Consider the following 22617-nt stretch of genomic DNA (forward strand, 5'->3'; position numbering starts at 1 on the left):
ATGATCAGAGAGTTTTGGCAGCAACCCGAGTGAAGCGTCACTTGAAGTTTTATTTTAATGTTTTTTTAATAGCTTATTGTGATGTATAATATACAAATTGGGTGTTGTTTTGTGTATTAAATGTCATTGGGAATAAAACTGTGGCTAACATAGCAGTGACTGTTTTTTTTTTCAATATAAAAGGTCTGCGGAAATTCACGCTCACCCAATGTGCTATTCATCAAGTTGACGTCAAAACTCACAAAAAGCAATAAAAAGAAATACACCGGATTTTTATTAACATAAAAAAATATAAAAAATATAACTATGACAGACTAGGCTGTATAGGCTACGCTCTTTGCCTGCTTGTTGGCGAATTTAAAAACAACAACAACAATATCGTTGCCGGCTTCCGGATTTCATTTCATTTTATTATTATTAAGAGGATATAATAATAATAAAATGTACGTAAGGGCTTATTTCTAGCAACATTAACCACAATTAACTTATTTAATACTGTAAATAATGATGAGAGCGATTATTGATTTCGAAGAAAACAATTAACAACTTAATTTTAGCTGCAGAAAAAAACAGATTTCTCTTAAACCTGGGTGAGAATATAAAAATCGTTTTCTGAATATGAAACGATATTTCTTTGTCTATCAAATTAAGTTAAAATCATCATCACCCGACAACTTTTTTTAGGGGCCCAAACGCCCATAGAAAATGGGCATTGTCCTTTTACTGGTGGTAGGACCTCCTGTGAGTCCGCGCGGTTGGGTACCACCACCCTGCCTATTTCTGCCGTGAAGCAGTAATGCGTTTCGGTTTGAAGGGTGGGGCAGCCGTTGTAACTATACTTGAGACTTTAGAACTTGTATCTCAAGGTGGGTGGCGCATTTACGTTGTGGATGTCTATGGGCTCCAGTAACCACTTAACATCAGCTGGGCTGTGAGCTCGTCCACCCATCAAAGCAATAAAAAAAAAAAAGTTAACCCACAGATACAGCCCACTGAGTTTCTCGCTGGAACTTCTCAATGGGTCACGTTTCCGATCCGGTGGTAGATTCTGTTAAGCACTGCTCTTGGGAGAACTAGTATTAGCAACGTCCTCAGGTTAGAGCCCCGTGAGCCCACCTAATCATTCGGTGACGCTGGCATAGCCCTATAAGCCTACCAGCTTAGGTAAAGAAAAAGAAGATGTGTGGTGTCGTGGGACACCAGATAGGAACGAGGTTCCTTATTATAATAATATTAATTTTCAGTTCTATTCGAGGTATAAAGAAAATAATTATTCGGCTATACATTTTTTACTATGATTTTTTTATTGACAAAAGTAAAAAAAATCTACTTTACAAAGTTACCAACTTTATTTTGTGCATAATGATTTATAAAAAATATATAGGTATAATAACAATATACAAAGAAACAGCTATTTATATGAATAATAATAATAACCGTCATCACGTAGACTATACATTAGACACTGTATAGCCATCATACTAAGACTATACATAAATAATAAAAATCTTACGTTACGGACGTTTTTCCCGGTTAGGGCACCCCTCCGCATCGTCCCATAAGGAACTTCGTTCCAAAAAGAACAAAAAATGTTTTCACCCAATGTTAAGTAGTTACCGGAGTCCATAGATATTACAACGTGAGTACTACTTACCTTGAAACACGCGATTCAAGTATCAAAGGCTTTGCATAGCATCTCCGAAACCTTTAAAATCGGAGCCTACGACTGTTTTGTGGAAAAAATAAGCAATATCAGTGAAATAGATAATCGTGCGTGCTTTCAATACCACACGTAAACGCTCGTTATATAATCTAGTTTACTCTACATTTCTATTTTAACACGGCTTTATTAACTACTAGCGGCCCGCTCCGGCTCCGCTCGGGTCTTTGACAAAAATTATACGATATTTGACGTTGTTTAAATAAAAGAACACTTATTGCGGCATAACTATAATAGCTAGACATATGCTGTCGGATACTTTTTGTAAATGATAATGTGTTCTACAAAATCGTAGTACATTATTTTATTCTATCATGAATAGTTTTCGCAGGGCACGCGATGTAAAGAATATTTTAGGTAATTTTTTACACCTTGGGTTAAATTATTGGAGTTTTAGTAAGGATCCCTAATTTTTTTCAAAAATGATTATAGCCTATGTCATTTAGGAATAGTGTAGCTTCCAAACAGTGAAATAATCGGTTCAGTATTTCCGGAGCCTATTCAATACAAACAAACAAACAAATATTTCCTCTTTATAATATTATAGTATACTAGCGACCCGCCCTCGCTTCGCTTCGGAAACATTAAAACACACATGAAACAAAAAAAAAAAATAAAAAAAAAAAAAAAAAGTAGCCTATGTTCATCAGGGACAATGTCGGCTTCTAATGGAAAAAGAATTTTTTAAATCGGTCCAGTAGTTTCGGAGCCTATTCGAAACAAACAAACAAACAAATCTTTCCTCTTTATAATATTATAGTATATAGTATAGAGGTACATACGTATGCATGTGTTGTTTATATGTAACGGAAACTTTAACCCTTCGACCGCTATGTAGGTCACCGTTACCCTACGTGGTGCACTGAAGTACCTATGTCGACTTCTTTTACTAAGGCGACGGAATGTCTAGTAGACTCTAGGAAAGAAAAATCCAAAGATACTAAGAACAAATCTATTTTTAAGAGACCTTAAAATACTATAACGTACTTAAACAAGCAAAGGAAGGCCAAGTTAGCCAATCCAGTTAGCCTGAGTAAGAGAAATAGACATAATTACTTCAGTGCGCCACACACGACACCGGTGGTGACCTAGATGGCAATCAAAGGGTTAAACGCAATTTTCACTAACTTTAAAGTGTTCTATTAACTTGAAAATTTGGACACACATCAAGAACCGAAGACAATACAACAATTTTATAACTTCGCTTAAACATTCTGACCAGTATCGATAGCATAAAAAATACATATGAAATTAATTATTAATTCGGTTTGCTATTTAAGCGTGATTTTTTTTAAAACTGCATGTATTATATTTTAATCGGGACATTTAAGAATGATTTTTAAAACAGATAGCCTACGGTCTAAAATCATTATTCACTTTCACACTACCTAAATCTATTTCGATGGTTTAGGTACCGTAACTAAATCCTGTTTAAGCCTTGAATCAGTTAAATCATTCAGTTTTAATTGAACGGTCCCCTGCGTCTTCCACTTGGTCGCAGTCTTCGCTGTAATTGGATTAAGTTCGCGGTTTTCTGAAGGCATTAACGTCTGATTTCATTACCAGCCGCACCGTTCCGCTGTCCGGGTCTGTGTTATCACTAAACCGAATCTGTGTTGCGTCTCAGTCTATTTCGTGATTGGATGTTTTAGTGTCGTGATTTCGGTGAATTTTGTATTGGCGCTTCAAGCCTTTTGTACTCGAGCAGCAGAGACGGAAACCTTATGATTTATCTGTTGATCTATTATGCGTATGTCTGATGTTAGGCGCGAAATTAGCACTAATTTTTGAAATTAGAAGCTAAAATAACAAAAATAGAAGTTTTGAATAAATAAAGGCGCATCGCCCCAATATTTTCCATAAAGAAATGCAATGGTTCGAGTAAACATTTCTTGAATTCAAAATCGGTCGTATATGATTTTTATAGAAAAATCATTCACAAGGATTAATATGCAGTATTTTGTAATTTTCAAATACTACACTTGACATCCATATCAAAAATTTAAACCCATTTCAAGGTATAAATTATCCGACATAGTTTTGTTGTGCAATGGGGATTACATTTTAAAACATGTATCTGTTATAAACTGCCCTAATAGGCAGTAAAAGATGCTCTTACGCCTGCGCTAAATAAAACCACTTGCATTAGGCAAGTGGTTTTATTTAGCGCAGGCATCAAAAACCATATTTTGAAACTAAATATTTTTTTTTTTTATTGCTTAGATGTGTGTACGAGCTCACAGCCCACCTGGTTTTAGGTGGTTACTGGAGCCCATAGACATCTACAACGTAAATGCGCCACACACCTTGAGATATAGTTCTAAGGTCTCAGTATAGTCACAACGGCTGTCCCACCCTTCAAACCGAAACGCATTACTGCTTCACGGCAGAAATAGACAGGGCGGTGGTACCTACCCGTGCGGACTCACCAGAGGTCCTACCACCAGTAAATACGAAACCCCTTATACTTATACATATACGCCTACGCACACAAGAAGATATAAAATTAAATATAGCTTATACATTGTGTACAGCGTATAAGATTATACATAATAGCGACCCGCCCTCGCTTCGCTTCGGAAACATTAAAACACACATGAAACAAAAAAAATAATAAAAAAATAATAAAAAAAAGTAGCCTATGTTCATCAGGGACAATGTCGGCTTCTAATGGAAAAAGAATTTTTCAAATCGGTCCAGTAGTTTCGGAGCCTATTCGAAACAAACAAACAAACAAATCTTTCCTCTTTATAATATTAGTATAGATAATATACAGTATAGTTATTTGTGTTTTTAAAACCCTATAAAGTTTGTTTGTAATCGCTCGATGTTTGCTTTCAATTTTCCCGCTGTTCCCAGGATTATTCATAGTAAATGATTTATTTTGATTATATTATTGGCTATCTTTTGCATGATTAACTTTCATTAGTTAATAAAATCACTGCCCACTTGATGTTAAGTTAAGTGGCTACTGAAGTAACTTAGAAACGAAGATGATGTTCCTGCCCAGATGGGCAAGTTCAAGATTGAAATAGTTGAAATCTTCTTTTCATATAACGGACGATGAAATCGATAGAAATACTGTACCAAACTATGCAGGCTATGCTGTGCCTTACAAATAAAACCACTGGACTGTAGAGCTATTGTAGGCTCACGCTATACCCTATAAACATGTTTTTATACGTTTTTATTAGCTCGTATTTACTTTTATCTATGTATGTTTGGAAGTAACGACAAAGGGAAGATCTTCCACCGAGCGGGCGGTATTAAAACACTTCACAAACACTTTAAAATTCTCAATTCGCTTTTTCCGCTTCGCTTCAGGTGATCCGTTCGCTGTTTTGCTTCGAGTAGTTCCGATCACTAACTCACTGCGTGCCATCTCTGCAACACTTATAATAATATAGTCGATACGAAATCCCTAGAATTGTCGAGAACATTTCTCACAAGTCGAGTACTTTCGATGTGTGTTTCCGCTATCTGACAATAGATGGCGTTGTAGTTCTAGAGCGTTCTAGATGCTACTAGATCCTTCAATATTCGTTCGGCTATTCGGTGATAGATGGCGTTACTCGTACCGGCGTAACAATATGATAGACATATATGTAACGTAATCTTTCGAAGTAATTCGGGTAGGTACCACCACCTTGCCTATTGCTACCGTGAATCAGTAAAGCAGTAAAGCATTTTGGTTTGAAGGGTCGGGCAGCCGTTGTACTGTTAAAACTGAGACTTAGAACTTATGTCTCGTGGTAGGTGGCGCATTTACAGGTGTCTATGAGCTCTGGCAAACATTTAACACCAGGTCAGCCGTGAGCTCGTCTAGTGATCTAAAAACAGTAACTTAAAATAACTTCAATTCGTCCGTATAAAGAAAAAAAAAAAAAGAAAAAAAATACACATGTATCAAATACCTACGACTTTACAATAAATTTAACATTTATAATTTGGTTTGATACGCTTTAGTAAGGCTGTATTTTTTTTTTTTTTTATAACTAGGTAATGTGTTATATGGTATCTTCAATATATAAAAGTAAACATGAAAAATCAATTTAAAATTCCGTATGTATTTCCAATTCTAGCTTTTTTTGTTGTTGCTAAGATGGGTGGACGAGTTCACAGCCCACCTGGTATTAAGTGGTTACTGGAGCCCATAGACATCTACGACGTAAATGCGCCACCCACCTTGAGATATAAGTTCTAATGTCTCAGTATGGTTACAACGGCTACCCCACCTTTCAAACCGAAACGCATTACTGCTTCACGGCAGAAATAGGCAGGGTGATGGTACCTACCCGTGCGGACTCATAAGAGGTCCTACCACCAGTCAAAGCTTCCAGATATATGTGATTGGCTCGCTTTTATTAAGATCTTTGCTTTTTCCAGATTGACCTTCACGAGTATCTGTGATTCGCCAATTGACAGCTTACAACGAGCATAAATTTTGATAATTATTTGAAATTTTTAATTCAGATTTTAATGTTCAACCCTGCAGTTCCAAATCTACGACATTTTAATAAAACAAATTATAACACGTTTATATTTTGCGAATTTTTGTGGTTTATTTATTTATTTAGGAATAGTATGTGTATTACTTAGATACTAAGTAACATATTCTCATGGCAAACTGATTGCTAAGCAATCGCGTACTAGAAAATATGCGTAAGTTTTGTATCTTTAATTTGCTTGAAAGTTAGCTAAACGGTGTTCCGAATGCTTCCTATCTATATTTTTTAATATCTACATGCGACCTTAATTTCTAATCAATTTCAAACATTGCTATTTATCATAATACTAGCTGACCCGGCAGACTCCATAGTGCCTCAATCGATAAATAAAATACTTAATCTTTTGTATAAAATAAACTTGAAACAAACAAAAGGAATCCGTCCGACGGGGGACAAATTAAAGGTAAAACAAAAATGTTATTTTTATTTAATTCCGAGCATTTTCATATTTATCTACCTTTTTTTAAACCTTTTCTGGACTTCCACAAATAATTCAAGACCAAAATTATCCAAATCGGTCCAGCCATTCTCGAGTTTTAGCGAGACTAATGAACAGCAATTCATTTTTATATACATAGATAGATTATCAATCTATTGTGTAGTAAAATAAAGACAGAAATTTATAAACTAGATTTCCAATAGCAGCTTTTCCCGCTTGAATTAGATTAGATGTCACGAAGGCGAAGACTTTTACTCGACAGTCTAATAAAAGGTCTCTTCCCCAGGGTGCAAAATATTTCCATATCACATATCGTCAAAATCAGTTCAGTGGCGTTGGCGTCTACACGACACAGACAAATGTAGTTTATCTTAATAATATTATTTTTTAATAAGACGTTATAGTTTCTGAAGTCGTCGTGGCCTAAAGGATAAGACGTCCGGTGCATTCGTATCGAGCGATGCACCGGTGTTCGAATACCCCAGGCGGGTACTAATTTTTCTAATGAAATACGTACTTAACAAATGTACACGATTGACTTCCACGGTGAGGGAATAACATCGTGTATGAATAAAAATATAAAAATCAAACCCGCAAAATTATAATTTGCGTAATTACTGATGGTAGGACCTCTTGTAAGTCTTGTAAGACCTCTTGTAAACTGAGACCTTAGAACTCTTCTCTGAAAGTGGGTGGCAGCATTACCGTTGTAGATGTCTATGGGTTCCGGTACCCACTTAACACCGGGTAGGCTGTGAGCTCTTCCACCCATCTATGCATTAAAAAAATAAATAAAAAATTACAAAGGTAATTTATCTACCATACCTTTAACCATTACTTTATTATTAACACCAATTTTCAGTTAGTTCTTATGATTTATAAATATCTTCATAAAATATGATTTCCTTAGCTTCATAAAGAAAACTTTTTATCTCATAAAAACCGTTGAAGAATGAATGACTAATGCTATTGGACTTTTCTGTGAATTTCATACTTATTTCAGTTTTCAGGCTGCCTCACCCTTCAAACCGAAAGGCATCACTGCTTCACGGCATAAATAAGCAGGCTGCTGGTATCTACCCATGCAGACTCACAACACGTCTACTAGTGGTAAACTAGTAATTACGCAAATTATAACTCTGGGGGTTGGATTTTTATTACATGATGCTATTCCTTCACTGTGGAAGTCAATCGTGAACATTTGTTGAGTACGTATTTCATTAGAAAAATTGGTACCCGCCTGAGATTCGAACATCGGTGCATCGCTCAACGCGAATGCATCAGACGTCTTATCCGTTAGGCCACAACGACTACATAACCCTTCAAACCGAAAGGCGTCACTGCTTCACGGCATAAATAAGCAGGCTGCTGGTATCTACCCGTGCAGACTCACAACACGTCTACTAGTGGTAAACTAGTAATTACGCAAATTATAACTCTGCGGGTTGGATTTTTATTACAAGATGTTTTATTCACACACCGTGGAAGTCAATCGTGAATATATGTCCAGTGCGTATTTCATTAGAAAAATTGGTACGTACCTTTAGGATTCGAACACCGTTGCATCGGCAATCTTATCCTTTAAGACACGACGACTTCAATTCCCAGTTTTCCATTACTAGTAAGCGGCACTATTCGTTTGAAGCTAAAACACGATAATACGCTAACGAGAATCCACACGATAATTATCCGCAACTGTGTTATTAAATTAACTCGGAGTCGTGGTGTGAATCGTTATTTACTCATCACTCCGTATCAAAGGAGTTCCGAAGTTCATGAATATTCAGATCCGACATAATTATCCGGAATAATATTAGTACACGGAAAATTTTCGCAGGATTTCTTGTACACGTCGAATCTAATATTCTGGGAAGTAATTGATTGTTTGCAAGACTAATAATAAATGTTTGAGTAGCTCAATTCGTTTTTTGTCTTCCGTTTATTATATTTTTATCTTTTTTCTGGAAATAGGCAGAACAGTTCACGGCCCACTTAAGGTGTTAAGTGATAAACTTTAAGGCATTTGTACCAAAAATCCGTAAAAGCAAATATTACTGCAGTTTTTTATTTATTTATTTATTGCTTAGATGGGTGGACGAGCTCACAGCCCACCTGGTGTTAAGTGGCTACTGGAGCCATTTACTACGTAAATGCGCTACCCACAGCTCTAAGGTCTCAGTATAGTTACAACGGCTGCTCCACCCTTCAAACCGAAACGCATTACTGCTTCACGGCAGAAATAGGCAGGGTGGTGGTACCTACCCGTGCGGACTCACAAGTGGTTCTACCACCAGTAAAATACCAGTTTTAACGTCTTATAGCTTAACAGATTACCGTAGGTCGTCAAAGCACTTGCAGATTTAAAAGACTCGCAGTGATGCTCGCTGATCGCGCCACTAGGTACTGTGAGGAGGAGAAGGAAACTCTTGTTCATATGATGCCGTTCAAAAGCGCCTTAAGCGGCCAAATATGAGTCAATAAAACAAAACCAACGAATCAACGAGAAAAGATAACAAGAATGAGAACGGTCCACTAATTTCCACGTTCCGAAACCCTCTTGTTAGAATTAAGAAAATATTTGAACGTTCCACCGAAAGTTCTATACGATTTTCCGTGTCTTTCCAAGAAGACGGATATGGAGTTTCAGTTCAATAATCGTTCGTGTGTTAATATTATCTTAAATCATAACTCGGTAAAGTTATCCAGTTCAACGATGAATTTTACAGAATATTTAAGTTTATTTAAATTATTTTAGTTTCGTTGATATTTGATTTTAATTTTTTATTTATTGCTTAGATGTGTGGACGAGCTCACAGCCCACCTGGTGTTAAGTGGTTACTGGAGCCCATAGACATCTACAACGTAAATGCGCCACCCACCTTGAGATATAAGTTGTAAGATTTCCTGTATAGTTACAACGGCTGCCCCACCCTTCAAACCGAAACGCATTACTGCTTCACGGCAGAAATAGGCAGGGCGGTGGTACCTACCCGCGCAGGATAGGTACCCGCGCGGACTCACAACAGGTCCTACCACCAGTAAAATTAAATTAATTTCGTATTATGGTCCTCAGAACTTTTCACCTGACATGTTTGTTTACATTTAGATGCCCATCGAAATAGTAAAAAATAGCACATAATAGGAAAGTAAAATAGAACACTACGTTAGCCCGAACGCGTATGTGCTATTTCAGCATCATACACATTGGGATTTTTTTTTTAATTTTCCGGTCTTTAGATTATGTTTTACGATTTCGTTGTAGATGTCCATGGGCTCCCGTAACTATTTAACATCAGATGGGCCGTGAGATCGTCCACCCACGTAAGCAATAAAAAAAATTATAATTGTGGGATGGCGTAGTAGAATAAAGCAATACTTGCTCAAGTGTTTCACAATTAATTTTATTTCTCGCCTTAACCACGGAACGTCTTATCTCTGACACTTTCTTTTGACAGCCAACTGACATTGACATCGTAAATACACAATTTACACTATTTCAACTATTTAGTATTAATTTTACAAGTATTACTTAGATAAAACTAAACTAATAGAATTTAAAAATCCCATTCAGAATAACATAAGGTCTTCTTCACCTATGAAATTGACGTTTGTTATACCAAAATTTAAAGTATTTTTTTGTTACTTTTTATTTCTACCTCTCAAAATATTTATTTATTTAAAAAAGTACTGCCACATCACAAACATTTAACATTGAAAATAACTTAAGCTATGGCCTGATGCATGTGACAATAATGGCGTACATAACACTGGCAATTTATCGGCTCGAAGATGGAATACAATAATACAACAAAAAAGACTACCTAATGAAAACACACTTTGAAATTCAAATTTAACAAGTAAAACAGTACTGTTTGTTGAAATATTAATAAGAATGCCTAATAAATGTCATGTCATATCAAGCAACAACAAGTCAGTTATAGAACAACAAATGATTAACGATTATAGTAACGTAAGTAAGTAATTTAACGGCCGTCTGGTGTAGTGGTAAGTGACATGGTCACTACACAAGGGGGTCGCGGGTTCAAATCCCGCCAAGGGAAGATATTTGTATGATAAATATAAATGTCTTTTCCAGGGTTATGGATGTATATTAAACATATGTATGTGTATAATAAAAATCTTACATTTATTTCCGTTATCAGGTACCTTTAACACAAGTTCTTTACGAGCTTATCACGGGACCAGTTAACGTGGCGTGATTGTTAGTAAATATTTATTTATTAAAAATTATAATAATAATTTATTAATAATTTATTATTTAAAAATAATAATAATTTATTATTTATTAAATTATTATTATTTATTAAAAAGTTAAGGTGCGTTTTTTCTTTCGTTTTTTATTTTGTCCTTAAATACACGTAACTTGCATAAATATGCATCCACGGTATCGACGCATCTCCGCTAGCGCAGCGGTAATCATTTTCGCCTTTCTTTACATAATTTTAATACAAAAGTTTGAAGTTTTTGTGCACTTTATTTAACGCAGTCGTGAATTTCATTAATCTTCAATATTTCAGGCAGCGGGGCTATAATATTTCCTTCGAACAGCACGAGAATATCACATAAAACAGAATTTATTACAGTCTAATATCACATCGGCCTCTATAAGTACTGTTTTAGCGTGTTCTCAGCAAATTGCTTTGTGACCATTTCCACATGTGTTAAATTTAGATAACGCCTACAACAGTTCAGTGCATTTGTATTAAAACTAAAATTTGGATTCTTTATTAGTTCATATATTATGCTATAACTCTAAGGCGATCTTGTTATATGACGAGACGGAACAGGTTGAGTCTCAACTATAGTACGGTATAACGGCTGCCCCACCCTTCAAACTAAAACGCATGTCTTCGCTGGAAAAATAGGCAGGATAGTAAGGATGGATGGGAGCAACTTCAACACACCCATCCACCAGTAGATACCGGTTAGCGAATTCCTTAGTCCCCTCTTACGACTTTCGGAGAAAGAAATAGTTGTCGTGGCCCAAAGGATGAGACATTTCTATCGAGCGATGCGGCTGTGCCTGTGTTCGAATCCAGCTTGCATGTCAACAAATAAAACCGACAAAAAAAAAACTGTTGATAAAGCCTCTTGTGAGCCCCCACGGAAATGTACCACTACGCCGCACATAAACCTAGAACTCATGTCTCAAGATGGGTGGCAGCATTTGCCTGGCTGACGCCTATGAGCATCGCTTACCACTTAACACCAAGCGGGCCAAAATTCGTCCACTGATCTAAGCAATAAAAAAATCATGGTGCCATTCTAAGCTGACAACATCACTAAAGCCTGAGCGGTAGGATCTGCGCACTCTAATAATCTCTTGAGCCGATTTATAAAGGCAAAATATAATGTTATTAAGTAACATATCAGAGATTCAATGTAAGCGTTTTCTGAGTAAATTGCACAGTTCGAAGCATGATTATACCGTAGGATAGGCACTTCGGCGGAACGATTTCGTTTGAATTGCTAAAGTATTTAAATTTTCTCGTATAAGGATTCCTTAACATTCTCTTGGCTGAAAGGGCTCGTTTCTATAGCTATGTATTATTATAATCGATGTTTGACGTTTGCTTCCGAGTGAGAGTGCGTAATTTCGATTTGAAATTGTGTATTCGTCGCCTCAGTGACCTAGGACCGTAGGCGGTATTGCAAATACCACTTGCCGTTTCTTTGGGAGCGTAATTAAATGTAAAAAAATGAAAGATGTGGTGTCGTGGGACACCAGATAGGAACGAAGTTCCTTCGGCTAATATAGAATCGACACAATTTGCAAAAAAAAATCGTGCTCAATTTTATGTAGGTTACCTTGATTTTTCTCTTAAATTTTGCTGATTAGTTTTTATTTAAGTACAGGAAAGTATTTAGGAAATTCAGTATTTTAGGAAATAATAAATTACGTAAAATAAATAAAAAATCGTAATTCAAGTTATCAATTAACATAACAAAATATGTCTCTTTATTTTTGTTTGACAACATAAAATTACATAGAAATAGAAATAATTACAAAATAGAGAGAGAAGGGACGAGAGAACGAAAAGAAAGAAGGAGAAAGAGAAACGCTTGTGTATACGACTGTCGCGCCTGCGCACGTGTCATTTAACGGTTTTATTCCACGGAATTTTTCGTTCGGTTTTACTATCGCATTTTTTTAGTTCGGTCGCGCAGCAAAATCCCTATCTCCTCCAAGCCTGCCGTAAGGAACTTCATTCCAATAAAACTGTGTCCGTTCTTGGCCTAATGCCCTATGACACATAATATTCCATCACTAAGGAATATTATGTGTTATAGAGCATTTCGGTACCAGTTTTTCTAAGTAGGCATGTGTATAAGTGCACATGATCATTTACATCTCTGTGAAATGTATAATGGTGAATATTTTTAGTCATAAAATACTTACCTAATTATCCATCAAATTTCTGAAGCAGTAGAATTTGCCAGTTTGAAGTTTTTATAGTGGGTGACTTAAATGACTTTTTTGATGTACACGGCATCCAGTAACTGTGATTTAGGGTACCAAATAATCTTGATGATATAACATTTCTTGTATCTTTCCTATCGAATAGAAATCCAATTGAATTGTAAGGAAAGCCTTTCAATATAAGACTTTTGAAAAGAACTTTGCTCTTTTGCGAACTTACATATCGATTATTCGAAGCTCTTTTTACAATGACGACTTATGAACTATTTATATTTTTATTGGTACTAGCTGACCCGGCAGAATTCGTAGTGCCTCAATCGATAAATAAAAAACCTAAACTTTTCTATAAAATAAACTTAAAACAAACAAAAGGAATCCGTCCGACGGGGGACACATCAAAGGAAAAAAATATTGTTATTTTCATATTTCTACCTTTTAAACCGTCTCTGGACTTCCACAAATAATTCAAGACCAAAATTAGCCAAATCGGTCCAGCCGTTCTCGATTTTTAGCGAGACCAACGAACAGCAATTCATTTTTATATATATAGATTACAACTGCAACGGTCGTGCTTAATGCGTTCAACATTTTATACCGTGGTCCGATCTTTTCGAAGTTTTCTTCGATCTTTCTTATCGATTTCGATCGATTTGCGATTTGTCTTTTTGATATTCGAATATGAAAACAAAAACCTATTGAATAATTTACGTAGGAAGTTGCATTCCTTGAAAGACTCTTAGGTACTACACTATTCTACATCGGCTCATTTATTTGTTAATTTTCAAGCTTCAAAAGGCTTATTATCATAACAGCATGTTTTTGATTGAAGTTTTGCAGCGTACTTAATATAAACCAATGACGGTTCATTATTTCCATTGAACAATATTCAAAATTCACGAACAATTTAATCTGAATCACTCTTTTATCGATTATTCGTTACGGGAACCCGATTTTCGTTAGTCGATTTAGCTCTAGAGACCTCAAAGGCCTTAATCCGAATTATTTTTAACCGTTCGCTTTGGGAGTATCTTTTAATTTAAATTATTCGGGCCCGGAGACCGTATCGGATAAGATTTCGGAGTAATCTTTGAGATTCATTTAGATTTTCGAATTCGGATGCCATATCTAATTCACAAATTGTATGATGGTGATCAGGTAACTTATTTAGGGGAGCAGGAGACAAAATACCTACATCAAATTACTGTTTTTTTTTATTTTATTGCTGAGATGCGTGGACGAGCTCACAGCTCACCTGGTGTTAAGTGGTTACTGGAGCCCATAGACACACCTTGGGATATGGGTTCTGAGGTTTCAGTATAGTCACAACGGCTGTCCCGCCCTTCAAACCGAAACGCATTACTGGTTCACGGCAGAAATTTATTACTGGTGGTAGGACCTCTTGTGTGTCCGCGCGGGTGGGTACCACCACTCTGCCTATTACTGCCGTGAAGTAGTAATGCGTTTCGGTTTGAAGGGTGGGGCAGCCGTTGTAACTATACTTGAGACCTTAGAACTTGTATCTCAAGGTGGGTGGCGCATTTACGTTGTGGATGTCTATGGGCTCCAGTAACCACTTAACATCAGCTGGGCTGTGAGCTCGTCCACCCATTAAAGCAATAAAAAAAAAAAAAAAATTATAATAATAATAAATAAATAAAAATGTTAGACAGGGTGCTGATACCTACCCGTGTGGACTCACAAGAGGTCCTACCACCAGTAATTACACAAATTAAAGCAGAGCAAGCCGTACTCTCTAAAACTGACCATAAATCATAATCCAGCGGATTAAGATTGGGACTAGACGACAGCCAGTCTTCAGCTCTGATGAAGTCCGAAACGTTCGTTTCCAACCAATATTGCGTAGACCGAGCTTTATGACCTGGCGCCGAGTCTTGCTGGAAGGACCATTCTTGATTATTGAACATGGTGTTGTTAAGACTTCACTACCTTCTCAAGAATGGTATCTTGATACACTTGTGCCGATGTTTTAATACCTTTTTCACAAAAGTATGGCCCAGTCACTCCCCTTCATAGCTAATACTCCACCAAACCATCACTGAAGTCGGATAGTGCCCACGTTGCACTCTGTCGACTAATTGGGAAGTTTCCTTAGATCTTTGAGCATAAATACGGTAATTTTGTTTGTTAAAATGTTGCTCAATTGTAAAAAAATTCTCATCCGTAAACAAACTTTTTCTATGACCTCCCTTTGCGTACCGCTTCAGTAGTTGTTTCGATTTTACCACCCTATTCTCTTTTAATTATCAGTTAAGAAATGACCAGTACGTCTCTTATAGGCTGCAAGTCCTAAGTCATCTTTTAAAATACGCGACATGGTTCTAGGTGCTATCTTCATCTCCCAAGATAAAATCTTTTGCTTTCGGACAGGATTCCTTCGAATTCTTTCTCTTACTGCTTTGACCACCTTTTTCGTACGAACACTACGTGGACGGCCAGATCTTTTTCTGTCACAAACAGAGGAGATCTCATTGCACCTATTAATAGCCCGGTACACAAACATTTTACTAATACCAAGCGTATTGAGAGTTTAAAAAATTGCATTTGACTCCATACCTACTTTGTGTAATGCAATCACAGCGATTCGGTTCTCTTTATCACCCCACTCCATTTTAATATCGCAAAATATTGTGCAATGTATTGGCGCCAAAATGAGAAAACTCAATGAGCAATCATATAAAAATGACAGATTCCAAATTCAAATGTAATATTTTGTTTATTTTTAATTGTAACAGTATTTATGGCCAGACTAAGTATAGTGTATCCGAAAAGTGTTTTTCAAAACGAAAATACGACGATACGCTTAGTAGAAAAAATACTTTTAAAACGAAACTGTTATTTAGGCCTATTAAAGCTACTTCATGCCAGTTTCAAATACAGTCCTTAAGTGTATTGAAATATGGCTATTTTTCCATCGCGTTCAAATAACTGAGTAACGACAACGAAAGGCGTCTTTTAGTGCCGTGTAGTATTTAAAGAAAATCGCTTGAGCTAACAAGCAAGATTATCCAGTTATTTTTTTAAAATACTTAGGTTTTATTATAGCGCTTCGATTGATTGAGCTATTTTTAATACGGTTTTATTAGCTTCAGACGTATGTATGTTAGTATGTACCGGAATCTTTGAACATGATTTTGACCCCCTTTAAAACGTCGGATTAACTCGTGATTTGGTATACTTATTAAACCAACAATTCAACATTAAAAAAATAATTGAAAAAATATATATTGAAAAAATTTAAATTGAATGGTATCAATACTTATAAATATTTTATGAACAGATATGAGTAAAAGGGTTATTTTGATAATAATAATATCCTGAAAAGCACCCTATGCTTTTTTACAATAAAATTATTTTTTCTTACACTATTTTTAATTCAAATTTATAAAAAATTATTTTCAATTTTTTAGTTGGATTTTCTATAAAAGCGTATTTTGTTCGTTTTTTTAAACTATTATTTATTAATAGTGATTTTCACTAATACATACAGCGGTATGTTCTTTTGAGAGTAACGTTAGCACCAACGTGCTATTTCTTTTTCTTCTTCAGAGTCGGTCTCTTCCTTTCTGAAGGTCGTGTCTGGTTTGCAATTTTGACCACTAGATACACTATACTTTTTTTTTATTTTTATTGCTTAGATGTGTGGACGAGCTCACAGCCCACCTGGTGTTAAGTGGTTACTGGAGCCCATAGACATCTACAACGTAAATGCGCCACACACCTTGAGATATAGTTCTAAGGTCTCAGTATAGTCACAACGGCTGCCCCACCCTTCAAACCGAAACGCATTACTGCTTCACGGCAGAAATAGGCGGGGCGGTGGTACCTACCCGTGCGGACTCACAAGAGGTCCTACCACCAGTAATAATACTTCGTCACGTTTTCCTTTCCTCTTACAATATAATGCTGTAAAATATTAGTTATAAAAAAATTCAATGAGTCGTTCAAATTCCACGAAACCTAAATAAAAAACACAAACGCTAAACGTAGGTTATGTATATTTTTTTTAATAATAATTTTATGGTTTCTTAGCTCACGGATGAAATAGCTTTGTTTTATGTTCGCGCCCGCCGTTGAAACCTTTTAAAATTGAGATCCTAAATTAAATAAGACTGTACAAAATTAGGGTTCCTTTTTTGTGCTGTGTATTACATAATTTTTTTCTTTTGACTTCATCAGGTTAATCGAGCTGCCAATTTTATCTACGACAATTGAAAACTCGAAGTCACTCTTGGTTCTAATGCGCAATACTCGTATATCTAGGAGTGGTGACAATATTGCTATCCTTTGGCCAGTCATCTTGGTACAATGTAGGCATCAGGGCGAGAAATAAAAGTTATTCTTCTGAGATGCAGTACTCAAGCTTGATGGTGGTGACCCTTGCATTACTGATGCCCTTGAGCAACGGACACTACTTATCGGCAGATGGGCCATAAGTCCATTTACCTACAAAGACAAAAAAGAAATAGCTTTACAAATTAAACATCCTTTTATGATTATTTTTCTACCCCGGTCGCCGTACCTGCGATTTCCCGTTGGTTGTTCAAATATTAAATCGTTTACGTAAAAAGCTTTATTCATGGTTCTGTCCACAGCCAATCGTATAAGCATGAGTGCCGCCACGTATTACATGTGCTTAGATAACAAATGAGACAACAATGTGATAAAGCTTTTTTTTTAGACTTTCGATGGAGTTAAGGTACTTAAGACCTCAATACCTTTTCTTCTAAAAGAACTAGATGAATAATGCTATTGCTGAATAATAGAAATAGAAAGATGAATAATACAATGCTGTCATACATCGCATAATTTGATTATAGTTCATCCCAAGTACAAGAACATATTAGCAAGGTACCAAATAAAATTTCATTTGCAATGTTTCTGCCAAGTATAATCGTTGTTAATTCACACAATCACTGCTACTAAACTAGAAAATTAGTTCATGATAATTCTACAAACCAATTCTAAAGTCAGAAGAAGTAGTAGGTTAACTAGCAACTTACAGTTATATATAGTCTCGGTATCAGAATTATATGTATAAAGTAAATTTTCGATTATGAAAGATATCCTAATCGAACCAAAAATCACAGTCAAGATCCTTAGAGAAGACAAAAAAATCTAGAAGATTGATTTTTGCACAAATGAGATCGAGAAAAATAATATCACGAAAAACAAACGAAGCATCAACAGATAGGTACCTATGTAGGTCTAACTAACTTTAAATTCAACCAAATCTCGAAACCGTTCGTGCGTTCCGGCCAAACGTAACCCATCATTACTCTTGGCGCGTCAGCGGTGATTTATAAAATCGATTAAAACTTCGTGCTCAGTTCACATTCCGAAGCAAAATCGTACAAAAGATAAGCTTCCTTTCTTTTGTTTACTGCTAAATAAAGACGTTGACGAAACGTTTTCAGCGACTGTTCGAATAATTGCTTTGAACTTTATCGTACGAATTATTGGCCCTAGCTCTTGTTAAGTGCTCAATAAAAATACATTGTTTTTTTGTTTGTTCGCAGTGTCATGCAAGACTATCGCAGTACATAATTGTCATTTTTATAATTACTGGTAACAGGGTGTGTTCCATACGGGTAGGTACCACCACTATGCCTACTTTTGCAGTGAACCGGTAATGAGTTTCGGTTTGAAGGTTGGGGCAGTATTTGTACTATAAAACTAAGACTTAGTAGAACTCATGTCTAAAGCTAGGTGGTGGCATTTACGTCGTTAACGTCTATGGGCTCTGGTAACCACTTAAGATCAAGGCCGCTCCAGGTAGGAGCTCGTCCACCCATCTAAAAAATACAAATAATGCTACTAAAATTGGCGGGGTAAATTCATAGGTGACGAAGTAGCCAACGAAGCCAACATACCTCCAACCGATACTGAGATTAGGGATCCAAGTCCCATGTACACTGTTTTGCGTCAGGGATAGGTGGTACTTGCTCGTGCTGACCTACACGCTTCTAGGTTAGTTTGCGTATTTAATGGTGTTAAGGTATATCTTAACACCAGTAAATACGCAAACTAACCTAGTTTGATTTTTAAATCATGTTACCTTTAGAATTTTTACTTTACTTTTCGGACCTCGTATCTTATTAGTAAAATGTTACTAAATTAGAGTAGAATCCAGAAGCAGACTGTATAAAAACATGAGGTCTAATACGATGGTAAACTCTGCGACTATAAATGAGGAATTCCAGATACGCAGTCCTAATTGAAGTATTATTACTACATCCGTATCATTTGTCCTAACTGTAGTATCTTCAGATTATTTTCTTTTGTCGATTGGTTCCACCATTGAACTTATTTTTACAATTGTACATGTTCCATTCGTATCAATGTGATTTCCGGAACTTATCACTTAGCAGGAAGCCTCAAATATGCTGAATACAACAACCCCACTGAATTTGCGATTTACGTCCATGTATTTTAAATTATTTCATCTTGTATTTACAACTGAACTTAAATTTGGCTTATTCTAGAGCTTAACCTCAGTTTCTGTAAATAAAATGAAAAGTCGTTAATACTTAATGGGTATGGCCAGAATTGAATTAACTAGCAGTGTCAGAGGTAATTACCACAAACAGGTTTCCAGTTATAGCCTATACATAATCTGCTTTAGACTCCATTAAGCCGTGTGTATATTTTCTTTAATCTATTTTGAGTTATTTGTTTACTATACTGAGTATTTTTGAGATATAATTGAACACAATTGTAAAATACCCACTTTGGTAGTTTTATTGGCATATTTGCGCCTTCAAATATTGGCTCGTTTATTACCTTTAGTTGTTAGATAATTCAACACTAAGATATATGTTTAAAAAATACACTAAAATTTGAAATTTTGTTCACCGTCTATGACATACAGATTCGAAACTGCGAGAAACAATCCTAATCAGTACAGATCACTAAATCCTATTTATTGTATAACGTCCATGAAAGAAATCATATTGCCATTGTTAAACGTGATTTGCAAAAATAAAAATACGACTTTCCGCCAAACTTTTTAGGACTGTAATTAAACAGTTTCACAACGATCAACACGTAACTCCGGAACTTTACGGCTACAAGCCAACTCGCCGAAATTTATGCCGACGCTTCCTGTCCAGTTACCCGAGATTGCCTAACATTGTAGATAAAAATCCTATAAAAATTGCCACTTAAAAGGCTTTCTGTGCGAGAACGAGAAATTTAAAAGCGACGATTTAAATTGCTAATACAGATTTTTTTGCCCTGGTAACAACGGTGTGGAGGCCGTAAAAGTTGTATGAGCTTTGGGTTTTTGGTTTCAAAATAGCTTTTAAGCCCATCTGTCGATCACATAAGAATGTCCTCCTTCTCTAACTTTAACTACCGCTTAAGCATTTTTTTATTGCTTAGATGAGTGGACGAGCTCACAGCCCACCTGGTGTTAAGTGGTAAATGGAGACCATAGACATCTACAACGTAAATGCGCCACCCACCTAGAGATATAAGTTCTAAGGGTCTCAATATAGTTACAGCGGCTGCCCCACCCTTCAAACCGAAACGCATTACTGCTTCACGGCAGAAATAGGCAGGGTGGTGGTACCTATCCGCGCGGACTCACAAGAGGTCCTACCACCAGTAATTGCGCAAATTATAATTTTGCGGGTTTGATTTTTATTACACGATGTTATTCCTTCACCGTGGAAGTCAATCGTGAACATTTGTTGAGTACGTATTTCATTAGAAAAATTGGTAGCCGCCTGCGGGATTCGAACACCGGTGCATCGCTACATACGAATGCACCGGACTTCTTATCCTTTAGGCCACGACGACTTCACGGCTTTATCCGCTTGGACTTTTTGACTATGGTCAAAGTCTAGTACTTCAGCTAGCTCAAAAATAATCACATCGTCACGCTGAAAATTATCACAAATTGTTTAAACACTAATACTATATAAGTACATAAATAAGTTACTTAAGAAAGTACGCTACGGTCGTAGTTTTATTTAGACATATTTGGGTTTGAAGTCATATTTTGTATAAAAATTATGTATAGCTGTGATGGATACCTCTTTATAATAAAACTGTATACCAGATGTTGTCTGGACTTAATCGTTCATGTGAGTTATTTTAAATGGAACTATCTTATAAGGCTGCAAAGCACAAGAAAGCAAATTTGTTACTGTGTTAAGGTTGACAGCCAAATTCATATTATAATGTTTCTATGAGCTTAATAACCACTCTACAGATTGGCACACGGAAGATAATTAACCCCATAACCAATTAAAACATTATCGACAGCTATAGCTATAGCTATGTTCATATTTCCAGGTATATGTCTTAAACTGTTTATCACAACAATAATACTTTTACATGGTTGAATCAATAGCTACTCGTGAACGAAATAGTTGTTTGAAATCGCACAGAAAAAATCGTTCGGCTGCTCAAAGATATGCAAGTTGCCTTTGACTCTTTAAAAAAATAATTTCCTGCAATGAAATGCCGAAATAAAACCTTGGAAGGTATTTTCCCAATTTACAGATTTACGCAGTTAGTATTAATACCTCTTTTAATAAATTCAAATGCCAAAAAGAAGCCTTCAATTCAGCGAATAAAAAACATTTTAACTTCTGGAGCCCAAATTACAACATCCTTTTTAGAATAGCTTCTGGACCTAAATCATTAATCATGGCATAGACCGTATAATAATGTAAACTACGTATTTAATTGAATGGGTCTTTACAGTTATTGAAACGTGCCAGATTATTGCTGTCTACTGATAAGCCAGAATTGCCAACCCGATCCAATTAATTATTTAAATACATAACCTGCAGATACTAGCTCCACTTTTGTTTTCTGCAAAGTTCACTGTCGTAAAATTTATTTTCACTCTCAGTTACTTCAAACGTACAATATTAATTTAATATCAATGTTACACGTTCACGATCCGCTATGGCTATCACTGATAATATAAACGATTGATATAAATTATCAAAAAAAAAAAGAACAGACGTACGTCGTGCAAGCAAATACGAACCCACCAAAAATAATTCAGTCGGTCGAATCCTTCAGATTTAATGCTCTATTTTAAGTACATATCTGGTAATTGATTGAAACGTGTATAGGTAATCATTAATTTGGTTGCAGAAACATTCTGCTAATGTTCGACATCATAGGTAAAAAGGAAAATTACCAATTAATTGACTTAGAGGTGTGTAATTTTTTTTTCCTACCTATGCTTATAGGCTTGAGAGACTATTTATTTTCAGCCTCTCCTTGACGCGTAGGTGAGCTTACGGAGCTCAAACCGGGAGTATTGCTAGCACTGGCTCTAGCAAGAGCAGTGCTTCGCAAAATCTACCACCGGATCGGAAACGCGACCCAGTGCGAAGATCCGGCGAGAAACTCAGCAGGCTGTGTGTCTATGGGTTAATATACTCGTCGAGCCCTTTGTTGCAAGCGACGGGCTCGGCCAGGACGGTGACCGGTGCTTGAGGTACCTAAAAGCACCATTGATGAA

General features: G+C 36.1%; 1 protein-coding gene across 5 annotated transcripts in view; it reads left to right on the forward strand.

Annotated features, from left to right (window-relative positions):
- The window catches only part of 5-HT2B (5-hydroxytryptamine receptor 2B), a 108344-nt gene that overhangs the window by 27727 nt on the left and 58000 nt on the right, over window positions 1-22617 (forward strand). The window lies entirely within an intron of this gene.

Source organism: Bombyx mandarina, chromosome 15 (genome assembly GCF_030267445.1).
Source record: "Bombyx mandarina strain Sakado chromosome 15, ASM3026744v2".
In the NCBI taxonomy this organism is placed as follows: Eukaryota; Metazoa; Arthropoda; class Insecta; order Lepidoptera; family Bombycidae; genus Bombyx; species Bombyx mandarina.